The sequence below is a fragment of the Hypanus sabinus genome, chromosome 9 (assembly GCF_030144855.1).
Source record: "Hypanus sabinus isolate sHypSab1 chromosome 9, sHypSab1.hap1, whole genome shotgun sequence".
Lineage (NCBI taxonomy): Eukaryota > Metazoa > Chordata > Chondrichthyes > Myliobatiformes > Dasyatidae > Hypanus > Hypanus sabinus.
Window position 1 is genome coordinate 42,680,110 of NC_082714.1, and position 18,220 is coordinate 42,698,329.

At 41.6% G+C, this 18,220-nt stretch overlaps 1 pseudogene; it reads right to left on the minus strand.

Moving 5' to 3' along the window:
• Positions 1-1,576: 1,576 nt before the first annotated feature.
• LOC132399310 (methionine-R-sulfoxide reductase B1-like) lies at positions 1,577-16,149 on the minus strand (annotated as a pseudogene).
• Between the last annotated feature and the right edge of the window lie 2,071 nt (positions 16,150-18,220).

Sequence of the window (18,220 nt, forward strand, 5' to 3'; positions counted from 1 at the left end):
CTTTGCATTCTCACCCTCTCACTGACCAGATACCTTTAGTTTACCCCTATAGGCACCTACCTTTACACTATCTGAGATTTCCTCTCCTCCCCTACCACCTCTGTAGCTCAACAAGTTTCTTTTTCCCCAGTTCTGACAGAGGGTCTTCATTCCGAAACACTGGCAGATGGAGTCAATCTGAAACGTTGATAGATGAAGTGATGCACTTTGGAAGGTCGCACTTGAAGGCAGAGTATAAGAAACTCTATTCCTTTGAGATGATGTGGCAGTGTTGATGCAGAGAGAAGTCAAGAGCATGCACATGCTGAAGCATGGCAGTAAATGTTGATCTGAGGATGCAAAAAGAACAATATCCTGAAAGATGTTTGATAGTTTGTCTGACACCTTGAAACATTGACTGATTCTCTTCCCTAACACAGCCTGTGCGTTTGAATGCTTCCTGCATTTTCTGCTTTTGTTTTATATTTCCTCTACTGTATTGAGGAATAGAGGACTCTTGGGATCAATGTCCATAGATCCCTCAAAGTTGTTACACAAATTGATAGGGTAGTTAAGAGGCCTATGGTGTGTTGGGCTTCAATAGCCAGAGGGTTGAGTTCAAGAGCCATGGGGTAATGTTGCAGCTCCATAAAACTCCAGGTAGACCACACTTGGAGTATTGTAATCAGTACCCAATATCTCATTATAGAAAGATATGGATACTTTCAAGAGAGTACAGACGAGATTGACCTGGCTGCTGCCTAGATTATAGAACACCTCATGAGGAAAAGTTGTGTGAGCCAAGACTTTACTCTTTGGAGCGAAGGAGGATGAAGGGCAACTTGATGGACGTGTATAAGAACATGAGAGACATAGATGGAGTAGACAGTCAGTGCCTTTTTCCAAGGGTGGCAATGACCATCAGGGGACATCCTTTAAAGGCACTGGAGGAAAGTTTAGGGGTAATGTTAGATGTAGATGTTTTTGTTAGTGTTAGGTGCCAAAAACACACTGCTGGGGTTTGTGGTAGAGAATGATATAACAAGGATATTTAAGAAATTCTTAAGATTGGCACATAGACATAAGAAAATGTGTTATGCGCTATATAGGAGGGATTGATTGTGGAATAGGTTTATATAGGTCTGAAAGGTCCACACTATGCAGTACTGTACTATGTTTTATGTTAACTATTTCACTTTCAGACCCAGTCTGACCTGTTGACTAATTTTCTGTTTTTATCTTAGATTTCCAGCAGCAACAGCTTTTTTCTTTTGTTGGTTACACAAAGATCAAAGTGTCTTTATAAAGCCGAAATATTGATGACTTTACTTAACATCTAGATTTGCAAGAAAGTAAACAAGTTTCCTTTTGTTCTGGAATTAGCACGAATTGTGGAGCAGGACTGAGAGTGCGATGCTGCTTTAGACACCTTGCCAAAAGTGTTGAATTTACCCTCTGAATCATTAGGCAAATTCATCCAACACTTATATTAAAGAGAATGAGGAAAATTATTAAGTATGGTTTCCTCGACTTAAATGGGACAAATGTGTAATTTAAAAAGAACATAAATTTGTAGGCAAAAGAAATTAACAGAAAATGAAGATTCAAAATCATTTTATTCTTTTAATTATCATACATTTTGCTTTTAAAACGCTGTATAACCAGAAACAATTAGTCCAAGAGTGTAGTGTGTGAAAGGAGAACCTCACCTTCTAATTTATCAATCCCTTCCTCATATTCTAACCTATTTCCAAATGCCCAATTTTTAAACATTGATGTCAGAGTACAATTATCATTACTAATTGTGAGCAAACATAACTGTTTGAGATCAAGTAGCAAATGTGATCAATTATAGCCTAATCAAATGATCTTTGCTCTTATATTTATTTTCTTTCTTGTGAGAAATGAACTCAAACTTGGTCACTACATGTAGATTTATACAGGACTATGCTTCCCTGTCAAATACTAAGAATCACCCATGTTTCCATCTGTCCGATAGAGTACATCTTACAATATTCACAAGCAACAACTATTTATTAAAATACTGTCTATGATTGTAATGCTAAAACAATATTGTTTTTGTGTGTTTGACAAAATTCAATATCACACATCTATAATTTACTTAAGATTCTAAGAAGATTACTTTAAGTGAAAGTCAAACCAAAGTGTTGCATTTTCTTAATATACTCGAAGGTGTGCTGTGTGATACAAAACATATTTGAACAAACTATTAAGACCGTTTTCTAGTGTAAGTACCAGAGGTAAACACACATTTCAAAGAAGTTCCAAATTTCAAGTGTTCCCAAGTTCTAATCAATACTTGTTTTAATCAATCTTATCAAAAGAGATTTAAATACAAGCTTTAAAAGTTATTCTAAAGCAGCATGTATTTTTGACAGGATAATCATGCAAATTTCTATTTTCAGGACATTCAAGAAAGTTTATCCAGAAAACTTCATATAATGATTAACCAACAGAAAATACTGGTGTACAGAGGTCATTGCTGCTGCTTTCCAAAAGAAACAGTATACTTGACTGCATGGCATTTTTAGACAAACTGCTTCTTCCAGCTGATTAAATAGTCAGTACCATGCTCGTTTCATCTATCCAGAAGAGCTCCGCTGACTGCAAATGAAAAATAATAATCAATCTTTTGCACATTAACAGCCTTTCATATTAATTTTGCTCTATTGATATTTTAAGGGTTCAGCTAGGAATCAGACATTTCCTACAACGAACATACTAGTCACTTTAGATACAAATTGAAAATTGAACTGAAATAACAATATTCCAAGCAGTTTTGAACATTATGAATTTACCTTTAAAGCATCCCATCTTTAACGAGATAATCTCCATGCCATCTTTAACAGACTCTCTATCTCCCCCCACTGCTCTCCACAAGGATCGCTTTCTCCATGATTCTCTGGTCCATTCATCCCTCCCCCCAATCTCCTTCCTGGTATTTACTCCGGAAGTGGCAGAAGTGCTACACCTGTCCATTCACCTCCTCCCTCACCTCCATGCAGGGTCCCATATACACCTTCCAAGTGAGGCAACGCCTCACCTACGAAACAGTTGGGATCATATTCCATCTCATATTCCAAAGTAGCCCCTGATCTGAAGGCATGAATGTTGATTTCTCCAACTTGCAGCAAAAACTTTTTTTTCTCTACTCTTCTTCAATTCCCTATTCTGGCCTCTTGTCTCTCTCTCCTCGCCTGCCCATCACCTCCTCGGTGCCCTCCTCCTTCCCTTTCTCCCATCGTCCATTCTCCTCTGCTATTAGATTCCTCCTTCTCCACCCCTTTGCCTTTTCCACCTATCACCTCCCAGCTTCTTACTTCATTCCCCCCCCCATCCACCTGACCACCTATCACCTTCTAGCTTGTTCTCCTTCCCCTCCCCCATCCCACCATCTATTCAGGCTCTTCCCCCTTCTTTTCCACTCCTGATGAAGGGCCTCAGCCCACAACATTGATGGTTTATTCACGTCCATAGATGCTGCTGAGATCCTCCAGCATTTTGTGTGTTAATGTTCTTAAGTTCCATCATAATCGTAGTTTCAAAGCTGAGTGGCCAGACATGTTCATTTTCCTATAAAATCAGTCCAAAAATGCACGTTTGTGCTCCAATATTGGCTTTTTTTGGACCACTAGATTTTAATTGTTTTTATAACGATTGTGCCAAAACTGAGGGAATTACTCTGTAGTTTAAACTATATCTGTAATATTTTTTTTACTATAAAAGCACATCATTGACTTTTAGGTCCAAATACTATAATTGCTTTATGTTTGCAAATACAACCAACATAAAATCAGATTGGATCTGAACTTCAAAATCTGTACCATCATTTTATTAAAAACATTGAGTACATTAGTTTTAAAACCATATCACATATCATATTTGTAAAACAACTTTGAACCCAAAAAATCTAAATTCTATACCTGTGAGTCCCATTCTTTAAAAATATGAAATATGATGGTTTTTAAATAACAAAGTTATTCACAATATTTCAGTTTCTATCTTAAATCCTTTAAAATCACAATATTGTATATTACTTTCTATAAACTGTTTAAAAAGTCTATTTTTACTTCCTGGTCTATATGTGAGAACTCTTCAAGGTAACTGGTTGACTGATCAGTGAGTTGGAGCAGGAAAGAGAACTAGGCACGAAGAGAAGGGGCGCAGGGAGAAGAACCTGCTGACTATTACAAAAGCATGGAAAATATAACTGGGTGAGTGGAGCATGGAAATCCATTTCTGAGTAGCTACAAACATGGTGTTCAAGAAACAACCATTAGTAATTCACTTCAAACTCAGCAGCATGGAAAATTGTAGACTGGACCAAAATAGAATTGCTCTGTTACCTCAACATTGCTGTCTACCACCACTCCTTAACTAATCTGGCACAGCTTAAGCAAGTTGCAAGGGAGAATGAGCAAATCTTGCTCTATCGCATTGTATAAAGCTAATAGAGACTTAACCAAAAGATCTACTGGCTGTAATAGCTGTGAGAGTTGGTTCAACTAAATACTGAGCTAAATAATGAATACTTTTGATCTGCTGACATTTTAGTTTTTGAATTTTTAGTTTTTCATGGTTTACAATTTTCCCTGTTTATTGGGCTCTACTGCGGAAAAAAAATGGAGCATGTGTTTCATAAATAAAAATTCTCAGTTAAATTGATGAAAATCCCTGGTTGGAATACTCATTTATGTGAACAAAGGTTTGGGGGCTGAATTCTTTTAGGAGACACTGTGAGTAACAGATTAAATTTAATACAGAAAAGAAACACTTTGGGAGAAAAAGTCAAATACATTATACATTAAATGGCAGAGACAGAGGGGCCTGAGTGTTGAAAGCAGCAGGACATTTTAATGGAGTGGTTATTAAAGCAGATATGATCCTGAGATTCAAATAAGGGATAAAGCTTTTAAAAAGATGAGATCATGTTGAAGTTGTATGAAATGCTTTAAGGTTACAACTAGAGAACTATGCCCTTTTCTGTTTACCCTACTAAGGATGCAAACCAAAAGTCAATCTAAAATTAATCTGGATGGCATTTCAAGGAAAACATTTTTCACCAATCTGAGGAAGGATTAGTGGATGCTGGGAGGGGGTGAAGATTGAGGTGAATGTGATTTCTTGCATCTCTCTTTCCATTTCACACCTTACCAATCTATCAATCTCACTCTCATCCTGCAAATCATCCTTCAATCACAAATGAGAAAATCTGCAGATGTTGGAGATCCAAGCAACACACAGCACATAGGAGGCTGCCTTCCTCCTTTCTTAAAGAGTGGAGTAACATTTGCAATTTTCCAGTCCTCTGGCATCATGCCAGAGTCCAATGATTTTTTGAAAGATCACTTCTAATGCCACTAACTCTTTCAGAACCCTAGGGTGCAATTCATCTGGTCCGGGTGACTTTAGGCCTTTTAGCTTTTTGAACACCTTCTCTCTTGTAATAGTAACTGCACCCATTTCTCTTCCTTCACACATACAACATTGGGCATACTGCCACAATGAAGAGTGGTGCAATATTTGATGCATGACGGATCCCGCTGGAAATGGCAGAAGTTACTGAGAAGTATGTGCCTGACTTGGAAGCTACTGGGGTGCTAGGTGAGGACAAGAGGGACCCCGTCCCTGATGGGGTGGCAGGTGGATGGGGTGAGGCCATGCGTGAAATGGAAGAGATGAGGTTGAGGGTAGTATTGATGATGGAGGGAGGGAAGCCCCTTTCTTTTAAGAAGGACATCTCCTTAGCTCTGGAATGAAAAGATCATCCTGAGAGCAGATGCTCCCTCAATGCTGTCTTCTGCTCAATTAACCCACAACTCCCCAATCACCCCTTCCTATACCCGAATGACACCCTGATCCCTGGGTCCAATACAACCAAGTTAACCAAAGACCACTTCAACTCTCTCTCAACTAGCTCATTACCACTACGACCCCCACCCCAACTCATTTAAATGCTTTTCTTCATTTGCACCACAACGGTATAACACATAAAAGTAATGCTGATAGACAATTCAATAAAAAACAACACTTCACATTTTATGTATTTATGAATTTAGTTGCAATAAACCCACAACCTTGTCGCCTTTGACACCAATAGATTCCTGGCCAAGAAGTTCAGATTCACTGGGACAGGAGTTTGATTAAGTACATTAATATCTTGTTTACATTATTTCTTCTTGACGCAAGTATGAGCAAAACTACTCAGGTGGATTTGGATTGAAATTTATAAAATCTGATTTGAAATAGATAGGTAAAATAAATAAGGAGAGAAAAATCAAAAACACATTTACTGTATGAGATGTCATTTTTTTTTTTTAGAATATATACAAAGTTCTTGTAAGCCAAATAACCATAATGCACATACCTCTCCGGGACAAATTCCAACGAGCTGCTGAATATTCAGAAACGTGACTGGCCCCGTTTGGGTCCATCATTAAGGAATTCATGACCAAGACCATTCCCACACTTTCCACAAGAAACCTGAAGTAACACATTATAGTAACAATCTATTCAAGCATCTTTGCAAAGTGCACCGAGCCATTTCCTAGACTTACAAGATGATAGTGAGTTTGCCTAAAATGATGGATTTTCTTTCAGTGCTATTAAGCACAAAAGCATTGTTCATCGATCCATATATTTTAGTAAATTCCATGATAGTAGAAAACTTATTTCCATTCATTATTAAAAATGTATATTTCTAAATTACAAATTCTCTTTATGCCTGCAATCTTCTTCCCATTTTTGAAAATAATAGACAATTTGCAAATCAGATTAGAAACACAGGTGATCATATTTCTCATGTTGTGCTTAATGGTAAGCTCAGCTGGTTTATGTAATTTATCTGTTATTAAAATTGACAAAGTTAGTTGAGTTAAGCCAGTCTGCAGAATATTACACCACGACATTGAGTATTGGAATTATAATAAATGTCATTAAGTGTTTTGATAAGGTCTGCATGGTAGGATGCCATGGAAAGTTAGATCACATGGGATACAGGCAGAATTAGCTAAATGAATACAGAATTGGCGATGGTAGAAGGTTGTTTTTTTCAGACTGGAGGTCTATAACTAGTGGTGTTTCCCAGAGTGTGGTAGTAGGCCCTCTGTAGGCCATTTGTCATCTGTATCAAATATTTGAATGAGAATGTACAAGGCATGGTTAATAAGTTTGCAGGTGACACTAAAATAGGTGGTAAGATAGACAGAGAAGATGGTCGTCAGGATTTTCATTGGCTAGGTAAAGAGGTTGAAGATAGACAATTGGAGTTTAATTCAAGTAAGTGCATGGTGTGGTATTTTGAGGAGACAAATGAGGGCAGGAATTTCACAGTGAATGGTAGGGAACTGGGGAGTGCTGTAGAACAGAGAGACCTTGGGGTACAGGCACTTAGTAGCCATAAAGTGTCATTACAAGGAGACAGGGTGGTGAAGGTGGATTTAGGCACACTAGACTTTGACAGTCAAGACACTGGGTACAGAGAAGAAAACAAATCCAATTGTGCTTAGAGACAAAATCAGATGCACATCAGCTCTGGCAGGGTTTGTAGGCTATTACTTCCTACAAAGCAAAACCTAACATCAGGAATGGCCGTGATGCTTCACTCCCAGATGAGCGTCAACACCTTTTATGCATGCTTTGCAAGGGAAAATAAAACTACACCTTTGTGAATCCCCACAGCATCTGATGACCTGTGACCTCTGAGGGGGCCAACATCTCTCACACACACACACACCTTATTGTAATTTATAGTTTTTAAAATTATGTATTGCAATGTACTGCTGCCACAAAACAAAATAAATTCCCATCTTATGCCAGTGATATTAAAACAGATTCTGATGTTGGGATATTACATTGCATTGTACAAGCCGTTGGTGGGGCTCTATTTGGAATATCACGCTCAGTTTTGGTCACCCAGCCAAAAAGATGCCATTAAGCTGGAAACAGTGCACAAGATATTTATGTGTATGTTGCCAGGACAGGAGGGTCTGAGATATGGAGAGAGGTTAAGCAGTGACCTTTTCATTGGAGCATGGGAGAATGACGGGTGACCTTACAAGGTGTATAACATTATGAGGGGCATAAATATGTGCACAGTCTTTATACCAGGGTTTAGGAATCTAGAACTAGAGGACGTGGGCTGAAGAGGGGAAGAGACTGAATGGAACCCGAGAGGCAACTTTCACCTAGAGATCGGTCAGTATCTGGAATAAGCTGTCACAGGAAGTGGTTGATGCAGTTACATTAACACTTAAAAGGTACTTGGACAACTATATACCGCAGATTCCGGACTACAGAGCGCACCTGATTAAAAGCTGCACGCTCTAATTTTAGAAAGAAAATCAATTTTGTACTTGTATAGGCCGTCCCGGATTTTAAGCCGCAGGTGTCCCACGTTGTAATATGAGATATTTACACAGAAAGATATTACACGTGAGGATTTTTTAACTTTTAATTAAATCCGTATGGTAACATAAACAAATATATATTGCAAATGCTTTTTTTCGAACAGTGCCTGTAACACAGCTACTTTTAAATATACATACGTATCGGTAACACACAAATTACGTTGCATATACTTTTTTACTGAACAGTGCACGAACAACATTCCAATATCTCCTAACGACTGGTAAAAAAAATATATATACTGCAGCCTACCAGGAAAAGTTATTGATCGCCTTCTTCATCTTCCTCCTGCGCACTAAAACCATCAAAGTCCTCTTCTTCAGTGTCCGAATTGAATAAAACCTCAGGATCTCGTCATTCACTTCAGTCTCTTCGTTGTCGCTCTCGAGCGCACGCGGTCCTCTTCATCACGCAGCAGTCCAGCCTTTCGAAACCCGCTGGTGATGGTGGATGTTGTGACACGGCTCCACGCATTTAGGATCCACTGGCAGACTTGAGTTAAAGATGCTCTTCGCATGCGTCCTGTTTTGGTAAAGGATTTCTCGCCGCTCGTCATCCAAGCCTCCCACTCAACGCGCAGCGCCACTTTAAATGCCAGGTTCACGCTGATGTCCAGTAGCTGCAAATACTTCATGGTGACCCCAGGAATCACAGCTGGAATTGAGTTTGTACTCTTGATGGTAGCTTTCACTGAACTTTCATTGTCAGCCGCTTAAAAAATCACCATCGGTGGAAGCTTTAGTCCGGATGCTGTGCAGCTCAGAACACAAGTAAAATGCGTTCTCTCATGGCCACTTGTTTTCAGTGTGATGGACGAGTCACCTTTTTTATTAACAGTCCGAGTGAGAGGCAGGTCAAACGTCAAAGGTACTTCATCCATATTTATGATATCATCTGGCCCGATGGAATTCTCCGCTATCTTTGTTTGAGTGAATGTGCGGAAGTTAGCAAGCTTTTCCTCGTGGTCGGGAGGGAGCTGCTGTCACAGAGTCGTGCGTACCCTGACGGACAGGCCTTTTCGTCTCATAAATCTGAAACACCACGATGGCCCACCTCTAAAATCTTCGATTTTCATTTTGGTGGCGATTGCTTTAGCCTTCAGTCTGATCTGCACGGTGGAAACACCGCGGCTGCCTGCTCTCTATGTGTTAACCCAGTCTTCAAGAAAGTTTTCAAGTTCAGGCCATCTGCTATGATTACCTCTGAAAGCTTTTGTCGTCTTTTTGCATTGACTCAGTTCTTCACGCTGACGTCTCCACCGTCTCAACATCGATTCATTTATGCCAAGATTATGTGCAGCAGCTCGATTTCCTTCTTCAACCGCCAGATTGATCGCCTTTAACTTAAAAGCTGCATCATATGCTTTTCTTCGAGTGTTTTCCATGTTGATGAGGGTGAGTACAAATGACTGATTTACAATAATTTAATTGTGAAAGTGCGCTTGATTTATCGTACAATTTCATTGGACCTCTGTGAACTACTCATCAATTTTATTGGTCTACTGTTACGAGGCAAAATGTTTTTGGCGGCATGAAAAAAAACATGCATTAGCCGCACCGTAGCATAGGCCGCAGTGTTCAAAGCGTGGGAAAAAAGTAGCGGCTTATAGTCCGGAATTTACAGTAATTAGGAAAAGGTTAGCAGGCTATGTGCCAAATATGAACATACAAGGCTAGCGAAGATGGGAATCTTGGTTGGCATGACCAGTTAGGACGAAGGGCCGGGTTTCTGTGCTGTATGACTACATACTGAACTGAACAAGATGTCCATTTAAAAAGGTTATTTTAAGAGTGCTGTAGAGCAACAGTACACTGCCAAAATAATATAAAATAATAATAGATAGCATAAAACAGTACATTATTGCCAAAATAATATAAAATAATAAGATAGCATAAAACTGTTCCAAATTTTCCATTTAATGTCACATTGATACTCTACCTTAAGTGCATTATGGCCATCCTTTCTTTTGGACACGCTGTCTGGATGAATGGTTTCAGTAAAAGCAGGCCATGGTGAGGAGTGCTCATATTTGGCATGGCTTGAAAACAATTCATGTCCACACTTTGAACAGATGTATATACCTGATTAAGATAAAATAAATGTTGAAAGAAGCCATCACTCACCAAACTGTAAATGAGCAACGAACATACAACAGTACTTTTAATTTAGTTTTTGATTGCAGTGGTTCCCATTAACTCAATTTTCCAAAACTTTTTGCTTAGAACTGGATTGAAGAGTCACATTTTTTGCATTTATTTGATTCCATTTCTATCAATAATAATACATCCTAAAATAAATTCATGGATATTTTGGAAGTTCTTCAATTTCCTTGCTAGGCTCCCTGAACATACTACATACCAACACACAGAGGAATTTGGACTTCAAGAGTGGCTTCCACCAGGATCCAAAGCGTTGCTACAGGTCCCCCTCAAGTTCAGGTGTAACCCATCCTCTTTGTACAGGCTGTACCTTCCCCAAAAGAGATCCATTGATCTATAAATCTGAAGCCCTGCAACAGTTCTTCAGTCACGCATTCACCTGCCAAATCATTCTATTCTTAATCTCAATGGCATGTGGAACAGGTGGCTCCTGATTTTCAGCTTTCTACCTAGTTCCCTAAAATCTCTATTCAGGACCTCAGCTTTTCTAACCATGTCATTGGTGCCAATATGTATCAGGACTTCTGGCTGCTCACCCTCTGCCCTTAGAATGCTGTGGACTCGATCCAAGACCTCCCTGACCCTGGCACCTAGGAGGCTACATACTATCTTGGTGTCTACTGCACCACAGAATCTCATCTCTATTCCTCTGACTATGGAATCTCCTATCAAATACTGCAGTCTTCTTTACCTCTCTTCTCTTCAGATCCATGGCACCAGACTCAGTGCCAGGGACCCAGTCACTGTGGTTTCCCCGTTAAGTCATTCCCCTCAACAGTATCTAAAGTGGTATAATTATTACTGAGGGGAATGGTCTTGGGGTACTCTGCACTGGCTGTGCATTTCCCTTACTTCTTCTGACAGTCACACAGTTAATTACCTTTCTCCTGCAACCTAGGGGTGACTACCTCCCTGTAGCTCCTGTCTATCACCTCCTCATTCTCCCGTATGAGTAGTTTGTGTGCCTCCATGGTACAGATCCGTGTGACACCACTACAGTGGGAATATACCGTATGTTTCCCATGTTAATTGGTAGACACTGGTGTGCAGCTCCCATGATCACCCTTGGATCCCTGTTGACTTCAGAAGGAGTAGCAGACCACACAACCCCATCTACATTGGTGGTTCTCAGGTGGAATAGGTCAAGAGCTTTAAGTTCCTTGGGGTGAATATCACAAATGACCTGACTTGGTCTAACCAAGGCCCACCAGCACCTTTACTTCCTGAGAAAGCTGAAGAAATTTGGCCCGTCCCCTAAAACCCTCACTAATTTTTATAGGTGCGCCGTAGAAAACATTCTTCTAGGGTGCATCACAACCTGGTATGGAAGTTGTCCTGTCCAAGACCGGAAGAAGCTGCAGAAGATTGTGAACATAGCCCAGCACATCACACAAACCAATCTTCCATCCTTGGACTCATCTGATACAGCACGCTGTCGGAGCAGTGCTGCCAGGATAATCAAGGACACAACCCACCCAGACAACACACTTTTTGTCGCACTTCACTCCGGAAGAAGGTTCAGGAGCTTGAAGATTCGTACGGCCAGATTTGGGAACAGCTTCTTTCCAACTGTGATAAGACTGCTGAACAAATCCTAACCCAGATCTGTACCGTACCTTCCAAATATCCGGACCTGACTTGCACTACCTTACTTTCCCTTTGCTATTTTCTAATTATGATTTATAATTTAAATTTTTTATTATATTTACTTCAATTTGTACTTCAGGGAGCGCGAAGCGCAGAAACAAATATCACTGTGATGATTGTATGCTCTAGTTATCAATTGTTTGGTGACAATAAAGTATAAAGTATCCCCATGGGCTGGTCTGGATCCTGCCACCAGGCATGTGTTGTGTCATACTGATGATTTCGCTGACCACTTGATCCACAGCAAGACAGCAGAAAGGGGGTTTCACAGAGGCTGATCGGTTCTGCATGATAGCTTTTTTCCCCATGTGGTAAAGCCCAGTTATTAAAGGAGGTCATCCTGATGGCCTCAGCCATGGAAGCGTTAGCCATTGAGACTGCGCTGACATGGCTTTTGACCAAAATGGTAGCCATGAGGACTATAACCCTGCAGAACAGAATGGCAATGGACTATATCCTGGCAAAGGAAGGAGTTGCCTGCGCCATAATGGGGCAGGAGTACTGATGAGTCAAAGAATATAACAGATTTGGCTGACCATATCCAACAGACGGTAGATAAGATACTTAATGTGGGATATCAGTTCCATAATAATTATTTCCCAGGGAGTGAGCTGGTGGCCTTCTGGAGCACTAGGAGGCTGATAGACTACCGGAGTGCTTTGAAATGTTACTATAGACATTCTGCTTTAATACCTAGTCATTTCGCAGTTGACTTTTAATATGATGGGGCGGGTATATAAAAGCCTGCGGACTGGACGTAACCGGATTGCAATATTTAAGGAGTGGAATTATTGCAAAGGGTTAATCTTTGTATCTATGGCCTTGAGCATACATGACTGGGACAGTGAGAATGCAATGTGACTGTAGGAATACGACGTGAGAACAGGAAAGTCCGGTGAACACAGGGGAGGACTCCTAAATAACTGTGACAAGTGAATATTGCCCGATGGCACTCACATCTACAGTGATAAAGAGCTTTGAGAGGCCGGTCATGGCTAGCATCAGCTCCTGCCTAACCAAGGAGCTGGACTTCTTGCAGTTTGTCTATCAGCACAATAGATCTACAGCAGATGCAATCTCACTGGCTCTCCACTCCACCTTGGATCATCTGGACAATAGTAATACCTACATCAGGTATTATTGTTCAACAACAAGCTCCAAAGCCTGGGCCCCTCTCCCTCCATCTGCAACTGAATCATTGATTTCCTCATCAGGTAACCACATGAACTTCAAGTTTAATTGCCACTCAACTATAAATGAATACCCATGAATATGAACAAAGAAAATAATGTTACTCCATGGCCAAGGTGCAAAACACAGTACCAATTGTCACGCACAACACAAGGCACGCATAGCTCATATAAGATTGCAGTAAGATATAGTCACACAAAAAATATAGTCCAAGTCTCAGAGTCCATGAATGTTGCAGTGGTCTGCAATTGAACACAACACAGCTTTTCTTCTACCGAGTGACTGGGGTCATCACCAACAGCATGGATGCCACACCTGACCGCCTCCAGCGGGCAGCTACAAACAGACAATACTGCAGCTTGAGGATTAGTCCTTGTTACAACCAAAGCCACGCAGCGCCCCCACCATTCGCCTATAAACCAATGAATTGGGCTTGCAGCACCCTCCACCACCAGTGTCCAACAGGGTCTTGCAATCACATGAAAATCGACTAAGATGATCACTCGCTGTTAGACCGCACACAGCCTTTGCTCTTTCTCTGATGCAGGCAACAGCACGTTCCACACCTAGTCCAACTCCTTCAGTTTCGCTGCCAATGAGCAACTGACTGATGGGAAAGACCTGCAGTGCTTTATGTTCTTAATGTCTAGCAGGGTTTCGGAGTCATAAAGTATGCTTACAAAAGACAGCAACACCTTTGGTTAACCAAGTAAAAGCCTCTGCATCCAATCTTGCAGATTGGAAATAATACTTCCCCCTTGCTGACAATCAATACTGGCGCACATCAACGATGCGTGTTTAACCCACTACTCTACCCTCTCTCTACACACCTACGACTGTGTGGCTAGGAACAGCTCAAACATCATCCATAAATCTTCTGATGACACAACTATTGTTGGCAGAATTTCAGATGGTGACAAGGAGGTGTACAGGAGAAAGATAATCAACTGTCAAAATAACAATCTTGCACTCAGCGTAAGTAAGACCAAGGAATTGATTGTAGATTTCAGGAAGGGAAATTGAGGGAACACACACTAGTCCTCAAGGGATCAGTGGTGGAAAGAATGAGCAGTTTCAAGTTCCTGGGTGCCAACAACTCTTAAGATCTATCCTGGGTCCAACATATTGATTCAATTACAAAGAAGGCATGAATGTGGCTCATTTCATTAGGAGTTTGAGAAGACTTGGTATGCTCAAGAAGACAGCAGCTATCATCAGAAATATCCGCCATCCAGGCCACACCATTTTATTGCAGCTTACATAGGGCAAATCATACAGAAATGTGAGCCCGAGGTACCCCGTCTGCCAATTACATTAGAAACACAAGAGATTCAGCAGATGCTGGAAATCTGGAGTAACACACACAAAATGCTGCAGGAACTAAGCAATTCAGGCAGTATCTATGGAGGGGAATAAACGGTTGATGTTTAAGACCAAAAGGACTGGGACAGAAGTCAGGAAAAAAAAAGGTGGGGGAGAGGAAATACAACCTCAGAATCACACAACTGTGACCACTTTGCACTATAAACAAGAGAAGATCTGCTGAAAATCCAAGCATCTTTGCATTATAATGTTTTTATGCTAACTGGGCTCTTTCTTGTACAATTTTGTATAGTCTATGTTATTCATGTTTTTCTTGTGAATGTCAGGTCTCAGATGCTATCTGCCTGGGATGATGCACCTTGTTTTTCACTGCACCAGATGCATTTGAGCATATACAAATAAACTCAACTTTGACTTCAACACACACAAAATGCTGGAGGAACTCAGCAGACCAGGCATCTAGGAAAAGAAAATACAGCATGTTTCTGCTGAAGGGTCTCGCCCGAGACATCGACGGTACCCCTTTCTTAGATCCTGCATGACCGGGCTGAGTTCCTCCAGCATTTCGCGTGTGTTGCTCGGATGGCCAGCATCTGCAGATTTTCCCTTGTCTGACCTCGTTTCCTCCAGATTCTAACTTGTGCAGTCTCTTGTGTCTCACTATCCACAACTCCAGCAATCCCTGTGTTTTCTGTAAACTTACTAAATAGTCCGCTGGAAGTTTATTACAGAAGTTAGAAGATCCTGACCACTGGAGACAGACAGCCGGGGTGGGGGGAGGGGAATTGCAGACATCGTCCAGACTCAGCTGTCTTCACTGGGCCAATTCCAGCCGCTATTTGCAGCCGGCCACAACATTTTGTTACGAATAAAAAGTGCCCAACCAGGCCAATTTCTTGACGACTACACATTACAGATGTGAAGGAGAAAAAGATTCCCGCCCCACCCCGTAGATCACGACTGCTTTTCCTTGGTTTGGAAGTTTCTAGACAGTGCAGTCGGAAGTGACTCGGTCGGCCCGTCGATTGATCGCTGAGCTGGGCACGTCGGCGGCTTTCGCCCCCGAAAGAATCGGACAACCGTCCTCCACACGGCAAGTGACGGAAACCGAAAGTAACGCCGACGGCGAAGTTCCGCGCCAGCGCTGTCCGGCTTTACCGGAGCCGAAGTAAAGCAAACCAGCTCCGGTGTCCGCCGACTCGCTCCCCACTGGCCCGAACTCACCCGGTTTAAAGTGCTCCTTGTAAACCTCCCCGCCGAAAAAAGCGCAGAAAGCCATTTGCCGCCGCCTGCAGTCGGGACTCGGCCGTTCAAAAGCTCCGCTCCGGACTGCCGCGGGCCGAGCATGCGCGCTGCGGCCCCGATCCGGCGAGACCGGGAAACACGGGCCCGGCGTCGCCCTCAGTTCGTCAAGCCGCGGCTGAATGCGAGTTCTGTCTCGAGCGCATCCGTGTTTTCAATCAAAGCAAGCTCCTTTAATACCCGCTGATGCTACACGACACCGAGTCGGTAAACTGCAGTTAAAGAAGATTTTATTCGAACTTCGCTTTAAAGCCTCCCTGATACGGCGGGTGCTGTAGGGGGCAGGTATTCACAGTCCCGCGCGAACTTTCCCCTTTGTTGGGGAAGCGGACCTGGCGCCCTTCTGGGACTGGCCTTTGTGCCGGCGCGCTGGCTATTTGTGAGCCGGTTCGAGTGCGCTAGGAAGTGGGTCGCCACAACGTGTGTCTATGCGACGACATTGACACACTAAGTATTAAGGCAGATAAATCAGCTAAGAGCCTGAAAGGAGGAAGGAAGTTCGTGGAGGGAATTCTATAGGTATGCTGGAGGTTTGCAAGTCATTGGGCGTATTTAAGGCAGAGATAGATTAGCCAGGGCATCAAAGGGTATGGGGTGAAAACAGGGGAGTGGGGATGACAGGGGGAATTGGATCAGCCCATGATTGAATGGTGGAACAGTATCGATGGGCTGAATGGCCTGCTTCTGCTCCGATAATTTATGGTCCCATTTTTAACAGAAGAGTCCTACTCGCACCACCAGGTTCAAGAACAGTTACTACCCCTCAACCATCAGGCTCTTGAATACAAGGGAATAACTACGCTCACTTGCCCCAACATTGAAATGTTCCTACAACCAACGATCTCACTTTTAAGGACTCCTTAGCTCATGTTCTCGTTATTTATCGCTATTTATTTATATTTGCATTTGCACAGTTTGTTGTCTTCTGCACTCTGTCATTGATTCTGTTATAGATACTATTCTGTAGATTTGCAGAGTATGCCCGCAGGAAAATAAATCTCAGGATTGTATATCGTGACAAATTTGTATTTTGATAATAACATTTACTTTGAACTTTACATTTACATTGGTTTATTATTGTCACATGAGGAAAGGTATAGTGAAAAACTGCATGCAGTCTGCATAGACCATTTCATTGTAATAGTACAAGGGAATGCAATAACAGAATGCAGAATACAGTGTTACAGAGGAAGTATAGTGGAAGGGAACAGTAAGGTTGAAGGCCATGGCAAAGTAGATTGTGAGATCAAGAGTCCAGTTTATTATACTAGAGGACCTTTCAAAAGTCTTACCATAGCAGGATAGAAGCTGTGTTTGGTGTTCTATAAAGCATGCAGTTAATCAGATTTATCATCACTTTCTTGTATGGTGAGAAGTTTGTTGTTTTGCATGTTCATATTTAAACATATGAACATGAAGAGAATGGAATGTTGTGGATGATATGCAGACAGAAGGGATTAATCCACGTAGACAACACTGCTCTACCCTTATCAATCACCTTTGTCACCTCCTGGAAGAAGAATCTCAGATCAGATTTGTAAGTCGTGTCTGTCCAGTTTGGAGATCGATTTTGCCACATGCCACGTCCACAACACAGCTAGTGAAACTGATATCTATGCAGGTTCTCAGTCATCTAGGTCACTGTATACCAAGCAGTAGTAAATCAAGGCATCTGGACTTGCTGTGTTGTCTAGAAGATGTTTTGCCACTCATCTGAGTTCATAAGCTGGAAAACTACCCACCATGGATCAGAACTCAAGAAACCTCTTGGATGAGCTGTGAAACGTCTTCTAGACAACACGGCAAGTCCAATTGCCTTGATTTACTACTGCTTGATAGTGAAACTGATGATTTGCTATCTGACTCCTTGGTAATTCCCATGAATTGGCATCTGACCCACCAGTTGATGTTTTCTACACTGCCCCGAATGTCACCAGAGACTCATTTCCACACTTCTCCAGGATTCTATTTCCTGCACTCCCCTGTGACTCAATGGAGTCCAGGCTTCCATGCTCCTTTCAAACCTACTGGATTCACTAGAAACTTTATTACAAAAGAAGTGAAACATGTAAAAAAAAACATGTATTGGATATTAATTACATGAAATATTTGGGAGCGTTTCTCAGCCCAACTGGTTAAAATCCAGAGTTTGCTAGATTTTTGAGAGTTTGCTGTAAATAGTTGAACCCAGT